Source organism: Callithrix jacchus, chromosome 13 (genome assembly GCF_049354715.1).
Source record: "Callithrix jacchus isolate 240 chromosome 13, calJac240_pri, whole genome shotgun sequence".
NCBI lineage: Eukaryota > Metazoa > Chordata > Mammalia > Primates > Cebidae > Callithrix > Callithrix jacchus.
The window spans coordinates 3,046,919-3,060,248 of record NC_133514.1 but is presented as its reverse complement, the minus strand read 5'-3'; positions in this window follow the sequence as shown (position 1 = coordinate 3,060,248).

Below are 13,330 nucleotides of genomic sequence, written 5' to 3'. Positions count from 1 at the left end.
ATTATATTCCGAACAATTTCCTTTTAACATTGGGGTGCCTAGATAATATTTAAATTTTTTTTTGATTCGCTTAAATATATAATTTCTGTATTTTACATGAGAGAGCATATTCAGTTGGTGTATATACTTCAAAACAGAGTAGAATAGGGCATTATATATTTTTTCTGACAGATAATATTCAGAGTAATTTTGCTTCTACCATTGCGGTGCCTAGATAATATTTAGATTTTTTCGATTCGGGTAAAATTTGAATTTCTGTATTTTACATGAGAGAGCATATTGAGTTTGTGTATATACTACAAAACAGAGTAGAAAAGGGAATTGTATATTTTTTATGACAGATTATATTCAGAGCAATTTTGCTTTTAACATTGGGGTGCCTAGATAATATTTAGTTTTTTTTCGATTCGCTTAAATATAGAATTTCTGTATTTTACATGACAGAGCATATGGAGTTGGTGTATATACTCCCAAAAAGAGTAGAATAGCGCATTGTATATTTTCTCTGAAAGATTATATTCAGAGCAATTTTGTTTTTTACATATGGGTGCCTAGATAATATTTAGATTTTTTTGATTCGGGTAAAATTAGACTTTCGGTATTTTACATGAGAGAGCATAGGGAGTTGGTGTATATACTCCAAAACAGAGTAGAATAAAGCATTGTATATTTTTTATAACAGACTATATTCAGAGCCATTTTCTTTTAACTTTGGGGCGCCGAGATAGTATTAAGATTTTTTTCAGTTCGCGTAAAATTATAATTTTGGTATTTTACATGAGAGAGCATATTGAGTTGGTGTATATACTTTAAAACAAAATAGAAAAGTGCATTGTATATTTTCTCTGATAGATTATATTCAGAGCAATTTCGCTTTTAACATTGAAGTGCCTAGATAATATTTAGATTTTTTTCGATTCACGTAAAATTAGAATTTCTGTATTTTACATAAGAGAGCATACTGGTTTGGTGTATATACTCCAAAACAGTGTAGAACAGGGCATTGTGTATTTTTTCTAATGGACTATATTCAGAGCCATTTTCTTTTAACTTTGGGGCGCCTATCTATTAATTAGATTTTTTTCGATTCCCGTAAAATTTGAATTTCGGTATTTTACAAGAGAGAGCATATTGAGTTCGTGTATATACTACAAAACAGAGTAGAAAAGAGCATTGTATATTTTTTCTAACACACTATGTTCAGAGCCATTTTCTTTTAACTTTGGGGCACATAGATATTATTTAGATTTTTTTCAATTCTCATAAAATTAGCATTTCTGTGTTTTACATTAGAGAGCATATTGAGTTGGTGTATATACTCCAAAACAAAGTAGAAAAGGGCATTGTACATTTTTTCTGACAGATTATATTCAGGGCAATTTTGCTTATAACATTGGGGTCCCTAGATAATATTTAGATTTTTTTTGATTCACGTAAATTTAGAATTTTTGTATTTTACAGAAGAGAGCATACTGTGTTGGTGTATATATTCCAAAAGAGAATAGAAAAAGGCATTGTATGTTTTTTCTAATAGACTATATTCAGAGCCATTTTCCTTTAACTTTGAGGTGCCTAGATAATATTTAGATTTATTTCGATCCCCTTTAATATAGAATTTCTGTATTTGACATGAGAGAGAATATGGAGTTGGTGTATATACTCCAAACCAGAGTAGAATAGGGCATTGTATATTTTTTCTGACAGAAAATATCAAGAGTAGTTTTATTTTTAACACTGGGGTGCCTAGATAATATTTAGATTTTTTTCGATTTATGTAAAATGGGAATTTCTGTATATTTCAATAAAGAGCATACTGATTTGGTGTATATCCTCCAAAACAGAGTAGAATAAGGCATTGTATATTTTTTCTAACAGACTATATTCAGAGCCATTTTTTTTCACTTTGGGGCACGTAGATATTATTTAGATTTTTTTGATACGCGTAAAATTAAAATTTCAATATTTTACATGAGAGAGCATATTGCGTTGGTGTATATACTCCAAAACAGAGTAGAAAAAAGCATTGTATATTTTTTTGACAGATTATATTCAGAACGATTTTGCTTTTAACATTGGGGTGCCTAGATAATACTTAGAATTTTCTAGATTCACGTAAAATTAGAATTTCGATATTTTACATGAGAGAGCATAGTGACTTGGTGTATATACTCCAAAACTGAGTAGAATAAGGCATTGTATATTTTTTCTAACAGACTATATTCAGAGCCATTTTCTTTTAACTTTTGGGCGCCTAGATATTATTTAGATTTTTTTCGATTCGCGTAAAATTTGAATTTCGTTATTTTACATGAGAGAGCATATTGAGTTGGTGTATATACTCGAAAACAGAGTAGAAAAAGGCATTGTATATTCTTTCTGACAGATTATATTCAGAGAAATTCTACTTTTAACATTGGGGTGCCTATATAATATTATATATTTTTCGATTCACGTAAATTTAGAATTTATGTATTTTTCATGAGAGAGCATACTGAGTTGGTGTATATACTCCAAAACAGAGTAGAATAGGGCATTGTATATTGTTTCTTCCAGATTATATTCAGAGCAATTATGCTTTTAACATTGGGGTACCTAGATAATATTTAAATTATTTTCGATTCACGTAAATGTAGAATTTTGGTATTTTACATGAGATCGCATACTGAGTTGGTGTATAAACTCCAAAATAGAGTAGATTAAGGCATTGTATATCTTTTCTAACAGGTTATATTCAGAGCAATTTTCTTTTAACTTTGGGGCACCTAGATATTATTTAGATTTTTATCGATTTCTGTAAAATTAGAATTTTTGTATTTTACATGTGAGAGCATATTGAGTTGGTGTGTATACTCCAAAACAAAGTAGAACAGGGCTTTGTATATTTTTTCTGACATATTATACTTAAAGCAATTTTGCTTTTAACATTGGGTTGCCTCGATAATATTTAGATGTTTTTCGATTTGCTTAAATATAGGATTTATCTATTTTACTTGAGAGAGAATACGGAGTTGGTGTATATTCTCCCAAAAAGAGTACAATAGGGAATTGTATATTTTTTCTGAGAGATATTATACAGAGCAATTTTTTTTAACACTGGGGTGCCTAGATAATATTTAGAATTTTTTCGATTTACGTAAAATTAGAATTTCGGTATATTTCAATAGAGAGCATACTGATTTGGTGTATATCCTCCAAAACAGAGTAGAATAAGGCATTGTATATTTTTTCTAACAGACTATATTCAGAGCCATTTTCTTTTAACTTTGGGGCACCTAGATATTATTTAGCTTATTTCGATTCGCGTAAAATTAGAATTTCGATATTTTACATGAGAGAGCATATTGAGTTGGTGTATATACTCCAAAACAGAGAAGAATAGGGCATTGTATATTTTTTCTGACAGATTATATTCAGAGCAATTTTGTTTTTAACATTGGTGTGCCTAGATAATATTTAAAATTTTTTGATTCGGGTAAAATTAGAATTTCTGTATTTTACATGAGAGAGCATACTGAGTTGGTGTATATACTCCAAAACAGAGTAGAATAAGGCATTGTATATTTTTTCTAACAGACTATATTCAGAGCCATTTTCTTTTAACTTTGGGGTGCCTAGATAATATTTAGATTTTTTTCGATATGCTTAAATATAGAATTTCTGTATTTTAAATGAGAGAGCATATGGAGTTGGTGTTTATATTGCAAAACAGAGTAGAATAGGGCATTTTATATTTTTTCTGATAGATAATATGCAGAGTAATTTTGTTTTTAACATTGGGGTGCCTAGATAATATTTAGATTTTTTCCATTCTGGTAAAATTAGAATTTCAGTATTTTACATGAGAGAGCATAGTGAGTTGGTGTATATACTCCCAAACAGAGTAGAATAAGGCATTGTATATATTTTTTGACAGATATTATACAGAGAAATTTTGTTTTTAACACTGGGGTGCCTAGATAATATTTAGATTTTTTTTGATTTATGTAAATTTAGAATTTCCGTGTATTTCAATAGAGAGCACACTGATTTGGTGTATATCCTCCAAAACAGAGTAGAAGAAGGCTTTGTATATTTTTTATAACAGACTATATTCAGAGCCATTTTCTTTTAACTTAGTGGCGCCTAGATATTAATAAGATTATTTTCGATTCGTCTAAAATTATAATTTCGGAATTTTACATGAGGGAGCATATTGAGTTGGTGTATATACTCCAAAACAGAGTAGAAAAAGGCATTGTATATTTTTTTCACGAACTATATTCAGAGCAATTTTTCTTTTAACATTGTGGTGCCTAGATAATATTTAGATTTTATTCAATTCACGTAAAATTTGTATTTCGGTATTTTACATGAGAGAGCATATTGAGTTATGTATATACTCCAAAACAGAGTAGAAAAGGGCATTGTATATTTTTTTTTGACAGACTATATTCAGAGCAATTTTGCTTTTAATATTGGGGTGCCTACATATTATTCAGATATTTTTCGATTCGCTTAAATATAGAATTTCTGTATATTATATGAGAGAGCATATGGAGTTGGTGTATATACTCCAAAAGAGAGTAAAATAGAACATTGTATATTTTCTCTGACAGATTATACTCAGAGCAATTATGCTTTTAACATTGGGGTGCTTAGATACTAAGATTTCTTTTGATTCATGTAAAATTAGAATTTCGGTATTTTACATAAGAGAGCATACTGACAGATGTATATACTTGAAAACAGTGTAGAATAAGGCATTGTATATTTTTGCTGACAGATTATATTCAAAGCAATTTTGGTTTTATCATTGGGGTGCCCAGATAATATTTAGATTTTTTTCGATTTACGTAAAATTAGAATTTCGGTATATTTCAATAGAGAGCATACTGATTTAGTGTATATCTTCCAAAACAGAGTAGAATAAGGCATTGTATATTTTCTCTAACAGACCATATTCAGTGCCATTTTCTTTTACCTTTGGTGAACCTAGGTAATATTAAGATTTTTTCGATTCACGTAAAATTAGAATTTCGGTATTTTCCATGAGAGAGCATTTGAGTTGGTGTATATACTCCAAAATAGAATAGAAAAAGGCATTGTATATTTTTTCTGACAGATTATATACAGAGCAATTTTGCTTTTAACATTGGGGTGCCTAGATACTACTTAGATTTTTTTTGATTCACGTAAAATTAGAATTTCAGTATTTTACATGAGAGAGCATACTGACTGGTGTATATACTCCAAAAAAACAGAGTAGAATAAGGCATTGTATATTTTTTCTGACAGATTATATTCAGAGCAATTTTTTTTTAACATTGGGGTGCCTGGATAATATTTAGATTTTTCTATTCACGTAAAATTAGAATTTCGGTATTTTACATGAGAGAGCATAGTGACTTGGTGTGTATATTCCAAAACAGAGTAGAATAAGGCATTGTATATTTTTTATAACAGACTATATCTAGAGCCATATTCTTTTAACTTTGGGGCGCCTAGATATTATTTAGATTTTTTTCGATTCTTGTAAAATTAAAATTTCTGTATTTTACATGAGAGAGCATATTGAGTTGGTGTATATACTACAAAACAGAGTAGAAAAAGGCATTGTATATTTTTTGACAGATTATATTCAGAGAAATTTTGCTTTTAACATTAATGTGTCTAGATAATATTTAGATTTATTTCAATTCACTTAAATATAGAATTTCTGTATTTTACATTAGAGAGCATACTGAGTTGGTGTATATACTCCAAAACAGAGTAGAATAAGGCATTGTATATTATTACTAACAGACTATAATCAGAGCCATTTTCTTTTAACTTTGGGGTGCCAAATAATATTTAGATTTTTTTCCATACGCTTAAATATAGAATTTCTGTATTTTACATGAGAGAGCATATGGAGTTGGTGTATATATTGCAAAAGAGTGAAATAGGGCATTTTATATTTTTTCTAACAATGTATTCAGAGTCATTTTCTTTTAACTTTGGGGCACCTAGATATTATTTTGACTTTTTTCGATTCGCGTAAAATTAGAATTTCAGTATTTTACATGAGAGAGCATATTGTCTTGGTATATGTACTACAAAACAGAGTAGAATAGGGCATTGTATATTTTTTCTGACAGATTATATTCAGAGCAATTTGCTTTTAACTTTGGGGTGCCTAGATAATATTTAAATTTTTTTTGATTCGCTTCAATATAGAATTTCTGTATTTTACATGAGAGAGCATATTGAGTTGGTGTATATACTCCAAAACATGGTAGAATTAAGCATTGTACATTTTATCTGACAGATTATACTCAGATCAATTTTGTTTTTAACATTTGGGTGGCGAGATAGTATTTAGATTTTATTAGATTCGCTTGAATATATAATTTCTTTATTTTACATGAGCGAGCATACGGATTCGGTTTATATACTCCAAAACAAAGTAGAAAAAGGCATTGTATATTTTTCTAACAGACTATATTCAGAGCCATTTTCTTTTAACTTTGGGGCGCCTTGATATTATTTAGATTTTTATCGATTCAGGTAAAATTAGAATTTCGGTATTTTACATGAGAGAGCATATTGAGTTGGTGTATATAATACAAAACAGAGTAGAAAAGGGCAGTGTATATTTTTTCTGACAGATTATTTTCAGAGCAATTTTGCTTTTAACTTTGGGGTGACTAGATAATATATAGATTTTTTTCGATTCTCTTAAATATAGAATTTCTGTATTTTACATGAGAGAGAATATGGAGTTGGTGTATATACTCCAAAAGAGAGTAGAATAGGGTATTGTATATTTTTTCTGCAGATTATATTCAGAGCAATTTTGTTTTTCACATTGGGGTGTCTTGATAATATTTAGATTTTTTTTGATTTACGTAAAATTAGAATTTCGGTTTATTTCATGAGAGAGCATACTGAGTTGGTGTATATACTCCAAAATAGAGTAGAATAAGGCATTGTATATTTTCTCTAACAGACTATATTCAGAGCCATTTTCTTTTAACTTTTCGGCGCCTAGATATTATTTAGTTTTTTTTACGATTCGCGTAAAATTAGAATTTCGTTATTTTACGTGAGAAAGAATATTGAGTTGGTGTATATACCCCAAAACAGAGGAGAAAAGGGCATTGTATATTTTTTCTGATAGATTTTATTCAGAGCAATTTTGCTTTTAACTTTGGGGTGACTAGATAATATATAGATTTTTTTCGATTCTCTTAAATATAGAATTTCTGTATTTTACATGATAGAGAATATTGAGTTGGTGTATATACTCCAAAACAGAGTAGAATAGGGTATTGTATATTTTTTATGACAGACTATATTCAGAGAAATTTTGTTTTTAACATTGGTGTGCCTAGATAATATTTAGACTTTTTTTGATTTACGTAAAATTAGAATTTCGGTATATTTCGTGAGAGAGCATACTGAGTTGGTGTATATATTCCAAAATAGATTAGAATAAGGCATTGTATATTTTTTCTGAAAGATTATATGCAGAGTAATTTTGTTTTTAACATTAGAGTGCCTAAATAATATTTAGATTTTTTCGATTCAGGTAAAATTAGAATTTCGCTATTTTACATAAGAGAGCATATTGAGTTGGTGCATATACTCCAAAACAGTGTAGAAAATGGCATTGTATATTTTTTCTGACAGATTATATTCAGAGAAATTTTGGTTTAACATTGGGGTGCCTAGATAATATATAGATTTTTCTCATTTCGCTTAAATATAGAATTTCCTTATTTTACATGAGAGAGAATATGGAGATGGTGTAAAGATGGTGTATATAATGCAAAAGAGAGTAGAATATGGCATTGTATATTTTTTCTGACAGATTATATTCAGAGCAATTTTTTTTTAACATTGGGGTTCCTAGATAATATTTACATTTCTTCGATTCAGGTAAAATTTGAATTTCTGTATTTTATAGGAGAGAGCATACTGAGTTGGTGTATATACTCCGAAACAGAGTAGAATGAGGCATTGTATATATTTTGTAGTAAACTATATTCTGAGCCATTTTCTTTTAACTTTGGGGCGCCAAGATATTATAAAGAGATTTTGGATTTGCGTAAAATTAAGTTTTGTTATTTTTCATGAGAGAGCATATTGAGTTTGTGTATATACTCCAAAACAGAGTAGAAAAGGGCATTGTATATTTTCCCTAACAGATTATATTCAGAGCAATTTTGTTTTTAACATTGGGTTGCCTAGATAATATTTAGGTTTTTTTCGATTCACGTAAATTTAGAATTTTTGTATTTTACATGAGAGAGCATACTGACTGGTGTATCTACTCGAAAACAGAGTAGAATAAGGCATTGTATATTTTTTCTAACAGACTATATTCAGAGCCATTTTCATTTAACTTTGGGGTGCCTAGATATTATTTAGATGTTTTTCGATTCGCGTAAATTTAGAATTTCGGTATTTTACATGAGAAATCATATTGAGTTGGTGTATATACTCCAAAACAGAGTAAAAAAAAACATTGTATATTTTTTCTGACAGATTATAATCAGAGAAATTTTGCTTTTAACATTGGGCTGCGTAGATAATATTTAGATCTATTTCGATTCATTTAAAAATAGAATTTCGGTATTTTACATGAGAAAGCATATGGAGTTGGTGTATATACTCGAAAACAGAGTAAAATAGGGCATTGTATATTTTATCTGACAGATTATATTTAGAGCAATTTTATTTTTAACATTTTGGTGCCTAGATAATATTTAGATTTTTTTCGATTGATGTAAAATTAGAATTTCGGTATTTTCCATGAGAGAGCATACTGACTGGTGTATATACTCCAAAACAGAGTAGAATAAGGCATTGTATATTTCTTCTAACAGAGTATATTCAGAGCCATTTTCTTTTAACTTTGGGGCGCCTAGATATTATTTAGATTTATTTCGATTCGCGTAAAATAAGAATTTCTCTATTTTACATGAGAGAGCATATGGAGTTGGTGTATATACTCCAAAACAGAGTAGAATAGAGCATTGTATATTTTTTCTGACAGATTTTATTCAGAGCACTACTGTTTTTAACACTGGGGTGCCTAGATAATATTTAGATTTTTTCGATTCGGTTAAGTTAGAATTTCGGTATTTTACATGAGAGAGCATACTGAGTTGGTGTATATACTCCAAAATAGAGTAGAATAAAGCATTCTATATTTTTTCTAACTGACTATATTCAGAGCCATTTTCTTTTAACTTTGGGGTGCCTAGATATTATTTAGATTTATTTCGATTCGCGTAAAATTAGAATTTCAGTATTTTACATGAGAGAGCATATTGAGTTGGTGTATATACTCGAAAACAGAGTAGAAAAGGGCATTGCATATTTTTTCTGACACATTGTTTTCAGAGCAATTTTGCCTTTAACATTGGGTGCCTAGATAATATGTAGATTATTTTTGATTCGCTTAAATATAGAATGTCTGTATTTTACATGAGAGAACATATGGAGTTGGTGTATGTACTCCAAAACAGAATAGAATAGGGCACTGTATATTTTCTCTGACAGACTATATTCAGAGCAATTTTGTTTTTAACATTGGGGTGCCTAGATAATATTTAGACTTTTATCGATTCGGGAAAAATTAGAATTTCAGTATTTTACATGAGGGAGCACACTGAGTTGGTGTATATACTCCAAAACAGAGTAGAATAGGGTATTGTATATTTTCTCTAACAGACTATATTCAGAGCCATTTTCTTTTAACTTTGAGGCGCCTAGATAATATTTAGATTTTTTTCGATTCACGTGAAATTAGAATTTCTGTATTTTACATGAGAGAGCATATTGTGTTGTTGTATATAACCCAAGATAGAACAGAATAGGGCATTGTATATTTTTTCTGACAGATCATATTCAGAGCAATTTTTTTTTATCATTGGGGGGCCTAGATATTATTTAGATTTTTTTCAATTAGCATAAAATAAGAATTTCGGTATTTTACATGAGAGAGAATATTGAGCTGGTGTATACACCCCAAAACACAGTAGACAAGGACATTGTATATTTTGTCAGACAGATTATATTCAGAGCAATTTTGCTTTAAACATTGGGGTGCCTAGATAATATTTAGATTTTTTTGGATTCGCTTAAATATAGAATGTCTGTATTTTACATGAGAGAGTATATCGTGTTGCTGTATATACTTCAAAACAGAGTGGAATAGGGCATTGTATATTTTTTCTGACTGATTATATTCAGAGCAATTTTGTTTTTAACATTGGGGTGCCTAGATAATATTTATATTTTTTCGATTCGGGTAAAATTAGAATTTCTGTATTTTACATCATAGAGCATACTGAGTTGGTGTATATACTCCAAAACAGAGTAGAATAAGGCATTGTATATTTTCTCTAACACACTATATTCAGAGCCATTTTCTTTTAACTTTGGGGCGCCTAGATGTAATTTAGATTTTTTTTGATTCCAATAAAATCAGAATTTCGGTATTTTACATGAGACAGCGTATTTCCTTGGTGTATATACTACAAAACAGAGTCGAAAAAGGCATTGTATATTTTTTCTGACAGATTTTATTCAGAGAAATTTTGCTTTTAACATTGGAATACCTAGATAATTTTTAGATTTTTTTCCATTCGCTTAAATACTGAATTTTTGTATTTTACATGAGAGAGCATATGGAGTTGGTGTATATACTCCAAAACAGAGTAGAATAGGGCATTGTATATCTTTTCTGACTGATTATATTCAGAGCAATTTTGCTTTTAACATTGGGGTGCCTAGATAATATTTAGATTTCTTTCGATTCGCTTAAATATAGAATTTCTGTATTTTACATGAGAGAGCATATGGAGTTGGTGTATATACTTCAGAACAGAGTAGAATAGGGCATTCTATATTTTTTCTGACAGATTATATTCAACGCAATTTTGTTTTTTACATAGGGGTATCTAGATTATATTTAGATTTTTTCGATTCGGGTAAAATTAGAATTTCTGTATTTTACATGAGAGCATATTGAGTTGATGTATATACTACAAAACAAAGTAGAAAATGGCATTGTATATTTTTTCTGACAGACTGTATTCAGAGCAATTTTGCTTTTAACATTGGGGTGCCTTGATAATATTTAGATTTTTTTCGATTCTTAAATATGTAATTTCTGTATTTTACATGAGAGAGCATATGGATTTGGTGTATACACTCCAAAACAGAGTAGAAAAGAGCATTGTATATTTATTCTGACAGATTATATTCAGAGCAATTTTGCTGTTAACATTGGGGTGCCTAGATAATATTTAGATTTTTTTCGATTCGCTTAAATAGAGGATTTCTGTATTTTACATGAGAGAGTGTATTGAGTTGGTGTAGATACTCCAAAACAGAGTAGAATAGGGCACTGTATATTTTTTCTGACTGATTATATTCAGAGCATTTTTGTTTTTAACATTGGGGTGCCTAGATAATATTCAGATTTTTTTTGATTCTGGAAAAATTATAATTTCAGTATTTTACATGAGGGTGCACACTGAGGTGGTGTATATACTCAAAAACAGAGTAGAATAGAGCCTTGTATATTTTCTCTAACAGACTATATTCAGAGCCATTTTCTTTTAACTTTGAGGCGCCTAGATAATATTTAGATTTTTTTCGATTCACGTGAAATTAGAATTTCTGTATTTTACATGAGAGAGCATATTGAGTAGTTTTATATAACCCAAGACAAAATAGAATACGGCATTATATATTTTTTCTGACAGATCATATTAAGAGCAATTTTGCTTTTAACATTGGGGTGCCTAGATATTATTTAGATTTTTTTCGATTCGCATAAAATTAGAATTTCCGTATTTTACAAGAGAGAGCATACTGAACTGGTGTATATACTCCAAAACAGAGTAGAATAAGGCATTGTATATTTTATCTAACAGACTATGTTCAGACCCATTTTCTTTTAACTTTGGGGCGCCTTGATATTATTCAGATTTTTTTCGATTCGTGTATAATTAGAATTTCAGTATTTTACATGAGAGAGCATATTGAGTTGGTGAATATACTCCAAAATAGAATAGAAAAGGGCATTGTATATTTTTTCTGACAGATTATATTCAGAGAAATTTTGCTTTTAGCATAGGGATGCCTAGATAATATTTAGATTTTTTTGGATTCGCTTAAATATAGAATTTATGTATTTTTTATTTGAGAGCATATGAAGTTGGTGTATATACTCCAAAACACAGTAGAATAGGGCATTGTATATTTTTTATGACAGACTATATTCAGAGAAATTTTGTTTCTAACATTGGGGTGCCTAGATAATATTGAGATTTGTACTATTCGGGTAAAATTAGAATTTCAGTATTTTACATGAGAGAGCATACTGAGTTGGTGTATATACTCCAAAACAGAGTAGAATAAGGCATTGTATATGTTTTCTAACAGGCTATATTCAGAGAAATTTTCTTTTAAGTTTGGGGCACCTAGATATTTTTAGATTTTTTTCGATTCACGTAAAATTAGAATTCAGGTATTTTACATGAGAGAGCATATTGAGTTGGTGTAGATACTCCAAAACAGAGTAGGAAAGGGCATTGTATATTTTTTCTGACAGATTATCTTCTGAGCAATTTTGCTTTTAACATTGGGGTGCATAGATAAAATTTAGATTTTTTTCGATTCACGTAAATTTAGAATTTCGGTATTTTATATGAGAGAACATACTGAGTTGGTGTATATACTCCAAAACAGAGTAGAATAAGGCTTTGTATATTTTTTCTAACAGACTATATTCAGAGCGATTTTCTTATAACTTTGGGGCGCCTAGATATTATTTAGATTTTTTTCGATTCACTTAAATTAGAATTTCGGTATTTTACATGAGAGAGCATACTGAGTTGGTGTATATACTCCAAAACAGGGTAGAATAGGGCATTGTATATTTTTATTGACAGATTCTATTCAGAGCAATTTTGTTTTTAACATTGGGGTGCCTGGATAATATTTAGATTTTTTCAATTTGGGTAAAATTAGAATTTCTGTATTTTACATGAGAGAGCATATGGAGTTGGTGTATATACTCCATAAAAGAGTAGAATAGGGCATTGTTATTTTTTTTCTGACAGATTATATTCAGAGCAAGTTTGCTTTTAACATTGGTGTGCCTAGGTAATATTTAGATTTTTTTCGATTCGCTTAAATATAGAATTTCTGTATTTTATATGAGAGAGCATATGGAGTTGATGTATATACTCCAGAAAAGAGTAGAATAAGGCATTGTATATTTTTTCTGACAGATTATATTCTGAGAAATTTTGTTTTTAACATTGGGGTACCTAGATAATATTTATTA